Source organism: Oncorhynchus nerka, linkage group LG28 (assembly GCF_034236695.1).
Source record: "Oncorhynchus nerka isolate Pitt River linkage group LG28, Oner_Uvic_2.0, whole genome shotgun sequence".
Taxonomy (NCBI): domain Eukaryota; kingdom Metazoa; phylum Chordata; class Actinopteri; order Salmoniformes; family Salmonidae; genus Oncorhynchus; species Oncorhynchus nerka.
This window is the reverse complement of record NC_088423.1, coordinates 3,350,317-3,366,446: the sequence shown is the minus strand read 5'-3', so window position 1 is coordinate 3,366,446 and position 16,130 is coordinate 3,350,317. Positions and strand designations below refer to the sequence as shown.

The 16,130-nt window shown below is 45.5% G+C and overlaps 1 long non-coding RNA gene across 1 annotated transcript; it reads left to right on the top strand.

Moving 5' to 3' along the window:
- The first annotated feature begins 12,565 nt into the window (after positions 1-12,565).
- On the top strand, positions 12,566-13,140 carry LOC135565482 (uncharacterized). The gene is made up of 2 exons (XR_010461630.1): positions 12,566-12,680; positions 13,100-13,140. It is a non-coding gene; the product is annotated as an uncharacterized LOC135565482 (long non-coding RNA).
- Positions 13,141-16,130: the final 2,990 nt, after the last annotated feature.

The following is a 16,130-nucleotide window of genomic DNA, read 5'->3' as shown; positions in this document are numbered from 1 at the left end:
GAGAAAAGGGCAACCAGTGAAGAACAAACACCATTGTAAATACAACCCATATTTATGCTTATTTATTTTATCTTGTGTCCTTTAACCATTTGTACATTGTTAAAACACTGTATATATAATATGACATTTGTAATGTCTTTATTGTTTTGAAACGTATGTATGTGTAATGTTTACTGTTAATTTGTATTGTTTATTTCACTTTTGTATATTATCTACCTCCCATGCCAATAAAGCCCTTGAATTGAATTGAATTAAATTGAGAGAGAGAGAGAGAGAGAGAGAGAGATAGAGAGAGAGAGGAACACAAAGCCTTCACTATTTCATCCTGGAATATCCAAGGCCTGAGGTCATCTGTCTTTAGCCTAAAGAGCAGGAACCTGGACTTCATCAAAGAAATCGGAAATACAGACATTGTCATCCTACAAGAAACCTGGTATAGAGGAGACGGACCCACTGGTTGCCCTCTAGTTACAGAGAACTGGTAGTCCTATCCACCAAACTACCAGATGTGAAACAGGGAAAGGACTCAGGGGGTATGCTAATGTGGTATAGAGCAGACCTAACTCACTCCATTAAATTAATCAAAACAGGAACATTTTACATTTGGCTAGAAATTCAAAAGGAAATTATTTAACAGAGAAAAATGCCCGCCTGTGTGCTCCCTATATCCCCCCACTAGAATCCCCATACTTTAATGAAGACAGCTTCTTCATCCTGGAGGGGGAAATCAATACTTTCCAGGCCCAGGGACATGTTCTAGTCTATGGCAACCTAAATGCCAGAACCGGACAAGAACCCACAGTACAAAGGGGGACAAATACCTGCCTGGAGGTGACATCATTCCCTCCCCCATATGCCCCCCTAGGCACAACTATGACAACATAACCAACAAAAACGGGTCACAACTCCTGCAGCTCTGTCACACGCTGGGTATGTACATAGTCAATGGTAGGCATCGAGGGGACTCCTATGGTAGGTACACCTACAGTATAGCTCATCTCTTGGCAGTAGTACTGTAGACTACTTTGTCACTGACCTCAACCCAGAGTCTCTCAGAGCATTCACAGTAAAGCCCACTGACACCCCTAAAAGACCACAGCAAAATCACAGTCTAATTGAACACATCATGAGGTATCAAAGCCAAAGGAACTGAGTAATATTAAGAAATGCTATTGATGGAAGGAATGTAGTTTGGAAACCTACCAAAAAAATGATTAGGCAACAACAAATTCAATCCTTTTCAGACAACTTCCTAAAACGTTCCACTGTAATGGTGAAGGTGTAAACTTCTTAACAGTATATTTGACCTCTCAGCTTCCCTATCAAATCTTAAAATCTCAAATAGAAAACCGAAGAAAATGAACAACAATGACAAATGTTTTGATAAAAATGAAAAAATCTAAGAAATAAATAGAGAAACTTTTAAAGGATTTTTATCAATAATGACTAAATTATGTATACATTTAAATCAGAACTATGACTAAACAGAATACTACAGTGCTCAAAAAAATAAAGGGAACACTTAAACAACACAATGTAACACCAAGTCAATCACACTTCTGTGAAATCAAACTGTCCACTTAGGAAGCAACACTGATTGACAATACATTACATGCTGTTGTGCAAATGGAAAAGACAACAGGTGGAAATTATAGGCATTTAGCAAGACACCCCCAATAAAGGAGTGGTTCTGAAGGTGGGACCACAGACCACTTCTCAGTTCCTATGCTTCCTGGCTGATGTTTTGGTCACTTTTGAATGCTGGCGGTGCTTTCACTCTAGTGGTAGCACAACTACAACCCACACAACTGGCTCAGGTAGTGCAGCTCATCCAGGATGGCACATCAATGAGAGATGTGGCAAGAAGGTTTGCTGTGTCTGTCAGCGTAGTGTCCAGAGCATGGAGGCGCTACCAGGAGACAGGCCAGTACATCAGGAGACGTGGAGGAGGCCGTAGGAGGGAAACAACCCAGCAGCAGGACCGCTACATCCACCTTTGTGCAAGGAGGAGCAGGAGGAGCACTGCCAGAGCCCTGAAAAATGACCTCCAGCAGGCCACAAATGTGCATGTGTCTGCTCAAACAGTCAGAAACAGACTCCATGAGGGTGGTATGAGGGCCCGACGTCCACAGGTGGGGGTTGTGCTTACAGCCCAACACCGTGCAGGACTTTGGCATTTGCCAGAGAACACCAATATTGGCAAATTCGCCACTGGCGCCCTGTGCTCTTCACAGATGAAAGCAGGTTCACACTGAGCACATGTGACAGACGTGACAGTCTGGAGACGCCGTGAAGAACGTTCTGCTGCCTGCAACATCCTCCAGCATGACCGGTTTGGCGGTGGGTCAGTCATGGTGTGGGGTGGCATTTCTTTGGGGGGCCACACAGCCCTCCATGTGCTCGCCAGAGGTAGCCTGACTGCCATTAGGTACCGAGATGAGATCCTCAGACCCCTTGTGAGACCATATGCTGGTGTGGTTGGCCCTGGGTTCCTCCTAATGCAAGACAATGCTAGACCTCATGTGGATGGAGTGTGTCAGCAGTTCCTGCAAGAGGAAGGCATTGATGCTATGGACTGGCCCGCCCGTTTCCCAGATCTGAATCCAATTGAGCACATCTGGGACATCATGTCTCGCTCCATCCACCAACGCCACGTTGCACCACAGACTGTCCAGGAGTTGGCGGATGCTTTAGTCCAGGTCTGGGAGGAGATTCCTCAGGAGACCATCCGCCACCTCATCAGGAGCATGCCCAGGCGTTGTTGGGAGGTCATACAGGCACGTGGAGGCCACACACACCACTGAGCCTCATTTTGACTTGTTTTAAGGACATTACATCAAAGTTGAATCAGCCTGTAGTGTGGTTTTCCACTTTAATTTTGAGTGTGACTCCAAATCCAGACCTCCATGGGTTGATAAATTTGATTTCCATTGATCATTTTTGTGTGATTTTGATGTCAGCACATTCAACTATGTAAAGAAAAAAGTATTTAATAAGAATATTTCATTAATTCAGATCTAGGATGTGTTATTTTAGTGTTCCCTTTATTTTTTTGAGCAGTGTATTATGTTACTGTATGGATGTATGTATGAATCTTATTATTATCCTAGTACTGAATATAATGTGTGTAATTATAATCAAGAATTAGAACAAAGACTGTCTGTTCCTTGGTAGAAACAAATTAAGTTATCGTCAGACTGGCTAGAATGCTTATCTACACAGGGAGACCTTGTGCTGGTAGTAAATGATCTAACAGGTGTTTCCTGTGCTTGGCCATCCTATGTTGAACATAATAAACAGCCCTCTATCCACTGGATGTGTACCAAACTCACTAAAAGTGGCAGTAATAAAGCCTCTCTTGAAAAAGCCAAACCTCGACCCAGAAAATATAAAAAACTATCGGCCTATATCGAATCTTCCATTCCTCTCAATTTTTTTTGAAAAGGCTGTTGCCTACCTAACTTACTGCCTACCTGAAGACAAACAATGTATATGTAATTCTTCAGTCTGGTTTTAGACCCCATCATAGCACTGAGACTGCACTTGTGAAGGTGGAAAATGACCTTTTAATGGCATCAGACCGAGGCTCTGCATCTGTCCTCGTGCTCTTAGACCTTCATGCTGCTTTTGATACCATCGATCATCACATTATTTTGGAGAGATTGGAAACCCAAATTGGTCTACATGGACAAGTTCTGGCCTGGTTCAGATCTTATCTGTCGGAAAGATATCAGTTTGTCTCTGTGAATGGCTTGTCCTCTGACAAATCAGCTGTAAATTTCGGTGTTCCTCAAGGTTCCGTTTTAGGACCACTATTGTTTTCCCTATATATTTTACCTCTTGGGGATGTCATTCGAAAACATAATGTTAACTTTCACTGCTATGCGGATGACACACAGCTGTACATTTCAATGAAACATGGTGAAGCCTCAAAATTGCCCTCGCTAGAAGCCTGTGTTTCAGACATAAGGAAGTGGATGGCTGCAAACTTTCTACTTTTAAACTCGGACAAAACAGACATGCTTGTTTTAGGTCCCAAGAAACAAAGAGATCTGCTGTTGAATCTGACAATTAATCTTAATTGCTGTACAGTCGTCTCAACTAAAACTGTGAAGGACCTTGGCGTTACTCTGGACCCTGATCTCTCTTTTGACGAACATATCAAGACTGTTTCAAGGACAGCTTTTTACCATCTACATAACATTACAAAAATCAGAAACTTTCTGTCCAAAAATGATGCAGAAAAATTCATGATTTTGTTACTTCTATGTTCGACTACTGCAATGCTCTACTTTCCAGCTACCCGGATAAAGCTCCAAATAAACTTCAGTTAGTGCTAAATACGGCTGCTAGAATCCTGACTAGAACCAACATTTTTTATCATATTACTCCAGTGCTAGCCTCCCTACACAGGCTTCATGTCAAGGCAAGGGCTGATTTCAAGGTTTTACTGCTAACCTACAAAGCATTACATGGGGTTGCTCCTACTTATCTTTCTGATTTGGTCCCGCCGTACATACCTACACGTACGCTATGGTCACAAGACGCAGGCCTCCTAATTGTCCCTAGAATTTCTAAGCAAACAGCTGGAGGTAGGGCTTTCTCCTATAGAGCTCCATTTTTATGGAATGGTCTGCCTACCCATGTGAGAGACACAAACTCGGTCTCAACCTTTAAGTCTTTACTGAAGAATCATTACATTTACATTTAAGTCATTTAGCAGACGCTCTTATCCAGAGCGACTTACAAATTGGTGCATTCACCTTATGACATCCAGTGGAACAGTAGTGCATCTAAATCTTTTAAGGGGGAGGGGGGGTGAGAGGGATTACTTTATCCTATCCTAGGTATTCCTTAAAGAGGTAACAAAACGGATGGCACTGTGATAAAAGTGGCACAGTTTGCTGAGTAGAGTATTGGAAGCTATTTTGTAGATGACATCGCCGAAGTCGAGGATCGGTAGAATAGTCAGTTTTACTAGGGTAAGTTTGGCGGCGTGAGTGAAGGAGGCTTTGATGCGAAATAGGAAGCCGATTCTAGATTTGATTTTGGATTGGAGATGGGCCGTCATGTGCCTTTTACTGAAGAGTGGCTTCTGTCTGGCCACTCTACCATAAAGGCCTAAATGGTGGAGTACTGCAGAGATGATTGTTCTTCTGGAAGGTTCTTCCATCTCCACAGAGGAACTCGGGAGCTCTGTCAGAGCGACCATTGGGTTCTTGGTCACCTCCCTGACCAAGGCCCTTCTCCCCCGATTGCTCAATTTGGCCAGGCAGCCAGCTCTAGGAAGAGTCTTGGTGGTTCTAAACGTCTTCCATTTAAGAATGATGGAGGCCACTGTGTTCTTGGGGACCTTCAATGCTGCAGAAATGTGTTGGTACCCTTCCTCAGATCTGTGTCTAGACACAATCCTGTCTCTGAGCTCTAAGGACAATTCCTTCGACCTCATGGCTTGGTTTTTGCTCTGACATGCACTGTCAACTGTGGGACCTTATATAGATAGGTCTGTGCCTTTCCACATAATGTCCAAGCAATTGAATTTACCACAGGTGGACTCCAATCAACTTGTAGAAACATCTCAAGGACGATCATTGGAAACAGGAGGCACCTGAGCTCAATTTTGTGTCTCATAGCAAAAGGGTCTGAATACTTATGTAAAGAAGGTATTTCGGTTTTTTATTTGTAATAAATTTGCTTAAATTAAAAATAAAAATAAAATGTTTTCGCTTTGTCATTATGGGGTATTGTGTGTAGATTGATGAGGACATTTTTATTTATTTAATCTATTTTAGAATAAGGCTGTAATAAGTAAAAGTCAAGAGGTCTGAATACTTTCGAAATGCACTATTCTGGAGTCACTTTGATGTTGTCGATCCAGCCTCAGTTTTCCCAGACATTGAAACGGAAGGTTCGGATAGAAGGATGGAGCTCAGAAGGATTGTTCTGTCACCACCTTTTCACTAGGGGTTTCTCTTCTCTTCCCTATTCGAACTTTATGTTGTCACTGACGTATTATCAGAACTGCGTTATAGTGTTATATTCTGTGCTGTTCCAGACTGACTCCACTCATCATGGCTCTGATCAAATGGAGGTAAATACATATACAGAAGGTGTTTATTTATTTGTATTCACACACACACTCACACACACACACACCACACACACACACACTCACACCACACACACACACACACACCACACACTCACACACAAACACCACACACTCACACACAAACACCACACACTCACACACACACTCACACACCACACACACTCACACTCCGCACACACTCACACACACACACCACACTCACACCACACACTCACACACCACACACACACACCACACACACACTCACACACCACACACACACACTCACACACGCCACACACACACTGCGCCACTCTCGTACCCACCAAACTCTACAGTGGGTCATATGATTAAGTGTAGTCTGGCCCAGGAGGTTGAAGGTGAACGGAAAGGCTCTGGAGCAACGAACCACCTTTGCTGTCTCTGCCTGGCCGGTTCCCCTCTTTCCACTGGGATTCTCTGCCTCTAACCCTATTACAGGGGCTGAGTCACTGGCTTACTAGGGCTCTTTCATACCATCCCTAGGAGGGGTGAGTCACTTGAGTGGGTTGAGTCACTGATGTGATCTTCCTATCTGGGTTGGCGCCCCCCCTTGGGTTGTGCCGTGGCGGAGATCTTTGTGGGCTATACTCGTCCTTGTCTCAGGATGGTAAGTTTGTGGTTGAAGATATCCCTCTAGTGGTGTGGGGACTGTGCTTTGGCAAAGTGGGTGGGGTTATATCCTTCCTGTTTGGCCCTGTCTGGGGCAGTCATCGGATGGAGCCACAGTGTCTCCTGACCCCTCCAGTCTCACCCTCCAGTATTTATGTTGCAGTAGTTTATGTGTCGGGGGGCTAGGGTCAGTTTGTTATATCTGGAGTACTTCTTCTGTCTTATCCGGTGTCCTGTGTGAATTTAAGTATGCTCTCTCTCTAATTCTCTCTTTCTCTCTTTCTTTCTCTCTCTCGGAGGACCTGAGCCCTAGGACCATGCCTCCGGACTACCTGGCATGATGAATCCTTGCTGTCCCCAGTCCACCTAGCCGTGCTTTTATTTTTTATTTTTTATTTCACCTTTATTTAACCAGGTAGGCTAGTTGAGAACAAGTTCTCATTTGCAACTGCGACCTGGCCAAGATAAAGCATAGCAGTGTGAACAGACAACACATAGTTACACATGGAGTAAACAATTAACAAGTCAATAACACAGTAGAAAAAAAAGAAAAAAAAAGAAAAAAGGGGAGTCTATATACATTGTGTGCAAAAGGCATGAGGAGGTAGGCGAATAATTACAATTTTGCAGATTAACACTGGAGTGATAAATGATCAAATGGTCATGTACAGGTAGAGATATTGGTGTGCAAAAGAGCAGAAAAGTAAATAAATAAAAACAGTATGGGGATGAGGTAGGTGAAAATGGGTGGGCTATTTACCAATAGACTATGTACAGCTGCAGCGATCGGTTAGCTGCTCAGATAGCAGATGTTTGAAGTCTCCAACTTCAGCGATTTTTGCATTTCGTTCCAGTCACAGGCAGCAGAGTACTGGAACGAAAGGCGGCCAAATGAGGTGTTGGCTTTAGGGATGATCAGTGAGATACACCTGCTGGAGCGCGTGCTACGGATGGGTGTTGCCATCGTGACCAGTGAACTGAAATAAGGCAGAGCTTTACCTAGCATGGACTTGTAGATGACCTGGAGCCAGTGGGTCTGGCGACGAATATGTAGCGAGGGCCAGCCGACTAGAGCATACAAGTCGCAGTGGTGGGTGGTATAAGGTGCTTTAGTGACAAAACGGATGGCACTGTGATAAACTGCATCCAGTTTGCTGAGTAGAGTGTTGTTAAGCAATTTTGTAGATGACATCGCCAAAGTCGAGGATCAGTAGGATAGTCAGTTTTACTAGGGTAAGTTTGGCGGCGTGAGTGAAGGAGGCTTTGTTGCGGAATAGAAAGCCGACTCTTGATTTGATTTTCGATTGGAGATGTTTGATATGAGTCTGGAAGGAGAGTTTACAGTCTAGCCAGACACCTAGGTACTTATAGATGTCCACATATTCAAGGTCGGAACCATCCAGGGTGGTGATGCTGGTCAGGCGTGCGAGTGCAGGCAGCGAACGGTTGAAAAGCATGCATTTGGTTTTACTAGCGTTTAAGAGCAGTTGGAGGCCACGGAAGGAGTGTTGTATGGCATTGAAGCTCGTTTGGAGGTTAGATAGCACAGTGTCCAAGGACGGGCCGGAAGTATATAGAATGGTGTCATCTGCGTAGAGGTGGATCAGGGAATCGCCCGCAGCAAGAGCAACATCATTGATATATACAGAGAAAAGAGTCGGCCCGAGAATTGAACCCTGTGGCACCCCCATGGAGACTGCCAGAGGACCGGACAGCATGCCTTCCGATTTGACACACTGAACTCTGTCTGCAAAGTAATTGGTGAACCAGGCAAGGCAGTCATCCGAAAAACCGAGGCTACTGAGTCTGCCGATAAGAATATGGTGATTGACAGAGTCGAAAGCCTTGGCAAGGTCGATGAAGACGGCTGCACAGTACTGTCTTTTATCGATGGCGGTTATGATATCGTTTAGTACCTTGAGCGTGGCTGAGGTGCACCCGTGACCGGCTCGGAAACCAGATTGCACAGCGGAGAAGGTACGGTGGGATTCGAGATGGTCAGTGACCTGTTTGTTGACTTGGCTTTCGAAGAACTTAGATAGGCAGGGCAGGATGGATATAGGTCTGTAACAGTTTGGGTCCAGGGTGTCTCGCCCTTTGAAGAGGGGGATGACTGCGGCAGCTTTCAATCCTTGGGGACCTCAGACGATATGAAAGAGAGGTTGAACAGGCTGGTAATAGGGGTTGCGACAATGGCGGCGGATAGTTTCAGAAATAGAGGGTCCAGATTGTCAAGGCCAGCTGATTTGTACGGGTCCAGGTTTTGCAGCTCTTTCAGAACATCTGCTATCTGGATTTGGGTAAAGGAGAACCTGGAGAGGCTTGGGCGAGTAGCTGCGGGGGGGGGGCGGAGCTGTTGGCCGAGGTTGGAGTAGCCAGGCGGAAGGCATGGCCAGCCGTTGAGAAATGCTTGTTGAAGTTTTTGATAATCATGGATTTATCGTGGTGACCGTGTTACCTAGCCTCACTGCAGTGGGCAGCTGGGAGGAGGTGCTCTTGTTCTCCATGGACTTCACAGTGTCCCAGAACTTTTTGGAGTTGGAGCTACAGGATGCAAACTTCTGCCTGAAGAAGCTGGCCTTAGCTTTCCTGACTGACTGCGTGTATTGGTTCCTGACTTCCCTGAACAGTTGCATATCGCGGGGACTATTCGATGCTATTGCAGTCCGCCACAGGATGTTTTTGTGCTGGTCGAGGGCAGTCAGGTCTGGAGTGAACCAAGGGCTATATCTGTTCTTAGTTCTGCATTTTTTGAACAGAGCATGCTTATCTAAAATGGCGAGGAAGTTACTTTTAAAGAATGATCAGGCATCCTCAACTGACGGGATGAGGTCAATGTCCTTCCAGGATACCCGGGCCAGGACAATTAGAAAGGCCTGCTCACAGAAGTGTTTTAGGGAGCGTTTGACAGTGATGAGGGGTGGTCGTTTGACTGCGGCTCCGTAGCGGATACAGGCAATGAGGCAGTGATCGCTGAGATCCTGGTTGAAGACAGCGGAGGTGTATTTGGAGGGCCAGTTGGTCAGGATGACGTCTATGAGGGTGCCCTTGTTTACAGAGTTAGGGTTGTACCTGGTGGGTTCCTTGATGATTTGTGTGAGATTGAGGGTATCTAGCTTAGATTGTAGGACTGCCGGGGTGTTAAGCATATCCCAGTTTAGGTCACCTAACAGAACAAACTCTGAAGCTAGATGGGGAGCGATCAATTCACAAATGGTGTCCAGGGCACAGCTGGGAGCTGAGGGGGGTCGGTAGCAGGCGGCAACAGTGAGAGACTTATTTCTGGAGAGAGTCATTTTCAAAATTAGTAGTTCGAACTGTTTGGGTATGGACCTGGAAAGTATGACATTACTTTGCAGGCTATCTCTGCAGTAGACTGCAACTCCTCCCCCTTTGGTAGTTCTATCTTGACGGAAGATGTTATAGTTGGGTATGGAAATCTCAGAATTTTTGGTGGCCTTCCTGAGCCAGGATTCAGACACGGCAAGGACATCAGGTTTAGCAGAGTGTGCTAAAGCAGTGAGTAAAACAAACTTAGGGAGGAGGCTTCTGATGTTGACATGCATGAAACCAAGGCTTTTTCGATCACAAAAGTCAACAAATGAGGGTGCCTGGGGACATGCAGGGCCTGGGTTTACCTCCACATCACCCGCGGAACAGAGAAGGAGTAGTATGAGGGTGCGGCTAAAGGCTATCAAAACTGGTCGCCTAGAGCGTTGGGGACAGAGAATAAGAGGAGCAGGTTTCTGGGCATGGTAGATTATATTCAGGGCATAATGCGCAGACAGGGGTATGGTGGGGTGCGGGTACAGCGGAGGTAAGCCCAGGCACTGGGTGATGATGAGAGAGGTTGTATCTCTGGACATGCTGGTTGTAATGGGTGAGGTCACCGCATGTGTGGGAGGTGGGACAAAGGAGGTATCAGGGGTATGAAGAGTGGAAGTAGGGGCTCCATTGTAAACTAAAACAATGATAACTAACCTGAACAACAGTATACAAGGCATATTGATATTTGAGAGAGACATACAGCGAGGCATACAGTAATCACAGGTGTTGAATTGGGAGAGCTAGCTAAAACAGTAGGTGAGACAACAATAGCTAAACAGCTAGCACAACAACAGCAGGTAAAATGGCGTTAACTAGGCAGAGGGAGGGTCGGATTAACTACACACAGAGCCTGAGTGCGGCTGGGGCCGACAGATAAAACATAAACAAGCAGAATGGAGTACCGTGATTAATGGACAGTCCAGCATGCATCAGCTATGTAGCCAAGTGATCAGTGTCCAGGGGGCAGCGGTGGATGGGGCAGGGAAGCTGGACTGGCGAGTGTTATCCAGGTTAAAAAAACTAACAATGACTAAATAGCTTGTAGCTAGTTAGCTGGTTAGCTTCTGGAGGTTCTTGAGTGTGTTCTAAAAATTTAAAATAATAGCGATTCCGTATCACATTGGGTGAGGCAGGTTACCGGAAGGTATAAACAAATTAAAAATCGAAAGAGAAAGTAAATATGGGTCCAGTGAGTGTTTGGGACGCGGCGATTCAGACGGTTAGCAGGCCTGTGTGATGTGCATTATCATGATAATGCTTGTGGAGCCCTCCTAAACCTGTCTTTAACATTTCATTTCACCAGTTATGCACCCCTCCCCCACCTCCCCAGCCCCTATCCCACCAGTAGGGCCATCTATCTGTGTGGCTCTTTGGCTGTTAACCCATCTAGAGTGTATTTCTGTAGGGGTCAGCAGTATTTGATCTCACGGAGGTTACCAAAGGTCAGGGGTCGTCAATGGACTTGAACCATCACAGTACAGGAGACCAATTTGTGTTGGACGTCCTTTTATAATGATCTCTCTCACTCAATGATCTTTCTCTCACAGTCAATGATCTCTCTCTCACAGTCAATGATCTCTCTCTCACAGTCAATGATCTCTCTCTCACAGTCGATGATCTCTCTCTCACAGTCAATGATCTCTCTCTCTCTCACTCAATGATCTCTCTCACTCAATGATCTCTCTCTCTCACAGTCAATGATCTCTCTCACTGTTGTTGTTGTCTCACCTACTGTTTTAGCTAGCTCTCCCAATTCAACACCTGTGATTACTGTATGTTGTTGTGTTAGCTGTTTAGCTGTTGTTGTGTTAGCTGATTAGCTGTTGTTGTGTTAGCTGATTAGCTGTTGTTGTGTAAGCTGATTAGCTGTTGTTGTGTTAGCTGATTAGCTGTTGTTGTGTAAGCTGATTAGCTGTTGTTGTGTTAGCTGTTTAGCTGTTGTTGTGTAAGCTGATTAGCTGTTGTTGTGTTAGCTGATTAGCTGTTGTTGTGTAAGCTGATTAGCTGTTGTTGTGTTAGCTGTTTAGCTGTTGTTGTGTTAGCTGATTAGCTGTTGTTTTAGCTAGCTCTCCCAAACAACACCTGTGATTACTTTATTACTGTATGCCTCACTGTATGTCTCTCTCAAATGTCAATATGCCTTGTATACTGTTGTTCAGGTTAGTTATCATTGTTTTAGTTTACAATGAAGCCCCTAGTTCCACTCTTCATACCCCTGATACCTCCTTTGTCCCACCTCCCACACATGCGGTGACCTCACCCATTACAACCAGCATGTCCAGAGATACAACCTCTCTCATCATCACCCTGCGCATTATGCCCTGAATATATTCTACCATGCCCAGAAATCTGCTCCTCTTATTCTCTGTGCTGCCATCCTGTTAGAAGGTAACATATTATTTTATTACAATGGTTAAATTGGATTTTCATTGTGTTCAATGGTGTTATTTGCCCCCTAGTGGCGCTTTCTGGTACTTAGAAAGACGACGCAAACAGGAAGTACAGAATTTGTTTTGCAGCTACAATAGAGCAGCTACAAACAACGCTACGTTGCAGGTCTTTCAATGTAGTTATTTCTTGTCACGCTTCAGCCTTGGAAAAATATTTGTTTGTAAGTTCGATTCAAGCATTTAGCTAATGATGATAATCTTGTTATTGATAGAGTTGCTTACATATCAATGTTGGTTGCATTTACTCACAAATTGCAATGCCTTTAATGTATGTCGTTAGCTGTATTACTTTGCTCATGCGTCATGCAAACGAATTGTAAAATATACAATACTGTAGTTTTGTTACTGTTTCTAGTGTAATATGCTTTGTTATTCTACATAGATGGTTATACATTATTAGAGTAATGAAAGGAGCCAATTACCATATAGTTAACAATTAGCTATATGGTTTGGCATCATGCCAGATGCATGGTACCTTAGCGCGTGCTTTGTATTTATGCAACTTCAAATGTTTAATGTACAGCTACAGTATGTCGGTGTGAATTGAACACTAAAGTATATTCTTTTCTGTATTTTGCAGTTTCACAACATAAACGTTTTCAATATATTCATTCAAGAAAAGTCACGCCTTGGGAGTTTTATTGAAGACTTAGTTGTTAGCTATCTGTCTAGTGTTGCATGGGAACGCAACTCAAGGGCAGAATATTCTCTGTCCCCAAGGCTCTAGGCGACCAGTTTTGATAGCCTTTAGCCGCACCCTCATACTACTCCTCCTCTGTTCCGCGGGTGATGTGGAGGTAAACCCAGGCCCTGCATGTCCCCAGGCACCCTCATTTGTTGACTTCTGTGATCGAAAAAGCCTTGGTTTCACGCATGTCAACATCAGAAGCCTCCTCCCTAAGTTTGTTTTACTCACTGCTTTAGCACACTCTGCTAAACCTGATGTCCTTGCCGTGTCTGAATCCTGGCTCAGGAAGGCCACCAAAAATTTGGAGATTTCCATACCCAACTATAACGTCTTCCGTCAAGATAGAACTGCCAAAGGGGGAGGAGTTGCAGTCTACTGCAGAGATAGCCTGCAAAGTAATGTCATACTTTCCAGGTCCATACCCAAACAGTTCAAACTACTAATTTTGAAAATGACTCTCTTCAGAAATAAGTCTCTCACTGTTGCCGCCTGCTACCGACCCCCCTCAGCTCCCAGCTGTGCCCTGGACACCATTTGTGAATTGATCGCCCCCCATCTAGCTTCAGAGTTTGTTCTGTTAGGTGACCTAAACTGGGATATGCTTAACACCCCGGCAGTCCTACAATCTAAGCTAGATGCCCTCAATCTCACACAAATCATCAAGGAACCCACCATGTACAACCCTAAATCTGTAAACAAGGGCACCCTCATAGACGTCATCCTGACCAACTGGCCCTCCAAATACACCTCCGCTGTCTTCAACAAGGATCTCAGCGATCACTGCCTCATTGCCTGTATCCGCTACGGAGCCGCAGTCAAACGACCACCCCTCATCACTGTCAAACGCTCCCTAAAACACTTCTGTGAGCAGGCCTTTCTAATCGACCTGGCCCGGGTATCCTGGAAGGACATTGACCTCATCCCGTCAGTTGAGGATGCCTGGTCATTCTTTAAAAGTAACTTCCTCACCATTTTAGATAAGCATGCTCTGTTCAAAAAATGCAGAACTAAGAACAGATATAGCCCTTGGTTCACTCCAGACCTGACTGCCCTCGACCAGCACAAAAACATCCTGTGGCGGACTGCAATAGCATCGAATAGTCCCCGCGATATGCAACTGTTCAGGGAAGTCAGGAACCAATACACGCAGTCAGTCAGGAAAGCTAAGGCCAGCTTCTTCAGGCAGAAGTTTGCATCCTGTAGCTCCAACTCCAAAAAGTTCTGGGACACTGTGAAGTCCATGGAGAACAAGAGCACCTCCTCCCAGCTGCCCACTGCACTAAGGCTAGGTAACACGGTCATCACCGATAAATCCATGATTATCGAAAACTTCAACAAGCATTTCTCAACGGCTGGCCATGCCTTCCGCCTGGCTACTCCAACCTCGGCCAACAGCTCCGCCCCCCCGCAGCTACTCGCCCAAGCCTCTCCAGGTTCTCCTTTACCCAAATCCAGATAGCAGATGTTCTGAAAGAGCTGCAAAACCTGGACCTGTACAAATCAGCTGGGCTTGACAATCTGGACCCTCTATTTCTGAAACTATCCGCCGCCATTGTCGCAACCCCTATTACTAGCCTGTTCAACCTCTCTTTCATATCGTCTGAGATCCCCAAGGATTGGAAAGCTGCCGCAGTCATCCCCCTCTTCAAAGGGGGAGACACCCTGGACCCAAACTGTTACAGACCTATATCCATCCTGCCCTGCCTATCTAAGGTCTTCGAAAGCCAAGTCAACAAACTGATCACTGACCATCTCGAATCCCACCGTACCTTCTCCGCTGTGCAATCTGGTTTCCGAGCCGGTCACGGGTGCACCTCAGCCACGATCAAGGTACTAAACGATATCATAACCGCCATCGATAAAAGACAGTACTGTGCAGCCGTCTTCATCGACCTTGCCAAGGCTTGCGACTGTCAATCACCAGATTCTTATCGGCAGACTCAGTAGCCTCGGTTTTTCGGATGACTGCCTTGCCTGGTTCACCAATTACTTTGCAGACAGAGTTCAGTGTGTCAAATCGGAGGGCATGCTGTCCGGTCCTCTGGCAGTCTCTATGGGGGTGCCACAGTGTTCAATTCTCGGGCCGACTCTTTTCTCTGTATATATCAATGATGTTGCTCTTGCTGCGGGCGATTCCCTGATCCACCTCTACGCAGACGACACCATTCTATATACTTTCGGCCCGTCCTTGGACACTGTGCTATCTAACCTCCAAACGAGCTTCAATGCCATACAACACTCCTTCCGTGGCCTCCAACTGCTCTTAATTGCTAGTAAAACCAAATGCATGCTTTTCAACCGTTCGCTGCCTGCACCCGCACGCCTGACCAGCATCACCACCCTGGATGGTTCCGACCTTGAATATGTGGACATCTATAAGTACCTAGGTGTCTGGCTAGACTGTAAACTCTCCTTCCAGACTCATATCAAACATCTCCAATCGAAAATCAAATCAAGAGTCGGCTTTCTATTCCGCAACAAAGCCTCCTTCACTCACGCCACCAAACTTACCCTAGTAAAACTGACTATCCTACCGATCCTCGACCTCGGCGATGCCATCTACAAAATTGCTTCCAACACTACTCAGCAAACTGGATGCAGTTTATCACAGTGCCATCCGTTTTGTCACTAAAGCACCTTATACCACCCATCACTGCGACTTGTATGCTCTAGTCGGCTGGCCCTCGCTACAAATTCGTCGCCAGGCCCACTGGCTCCAGGTCATGCTAGGTCAAGTCCATGCTAGGTAAAGCTCTGCCTTATCTCAGTTCACTGGTCACGATGGCAACACCCATCCGTAGCACGCGCTCCAGCAGGTGTATCTCACTGATCATCCCTAAAGCCAACACCTCATTTGGCCGCCTTTCGTTCCAGGTCTCTGCTGCCTGTGACTGGAACGAATTGCAAAAATCGCTGAAGTTGG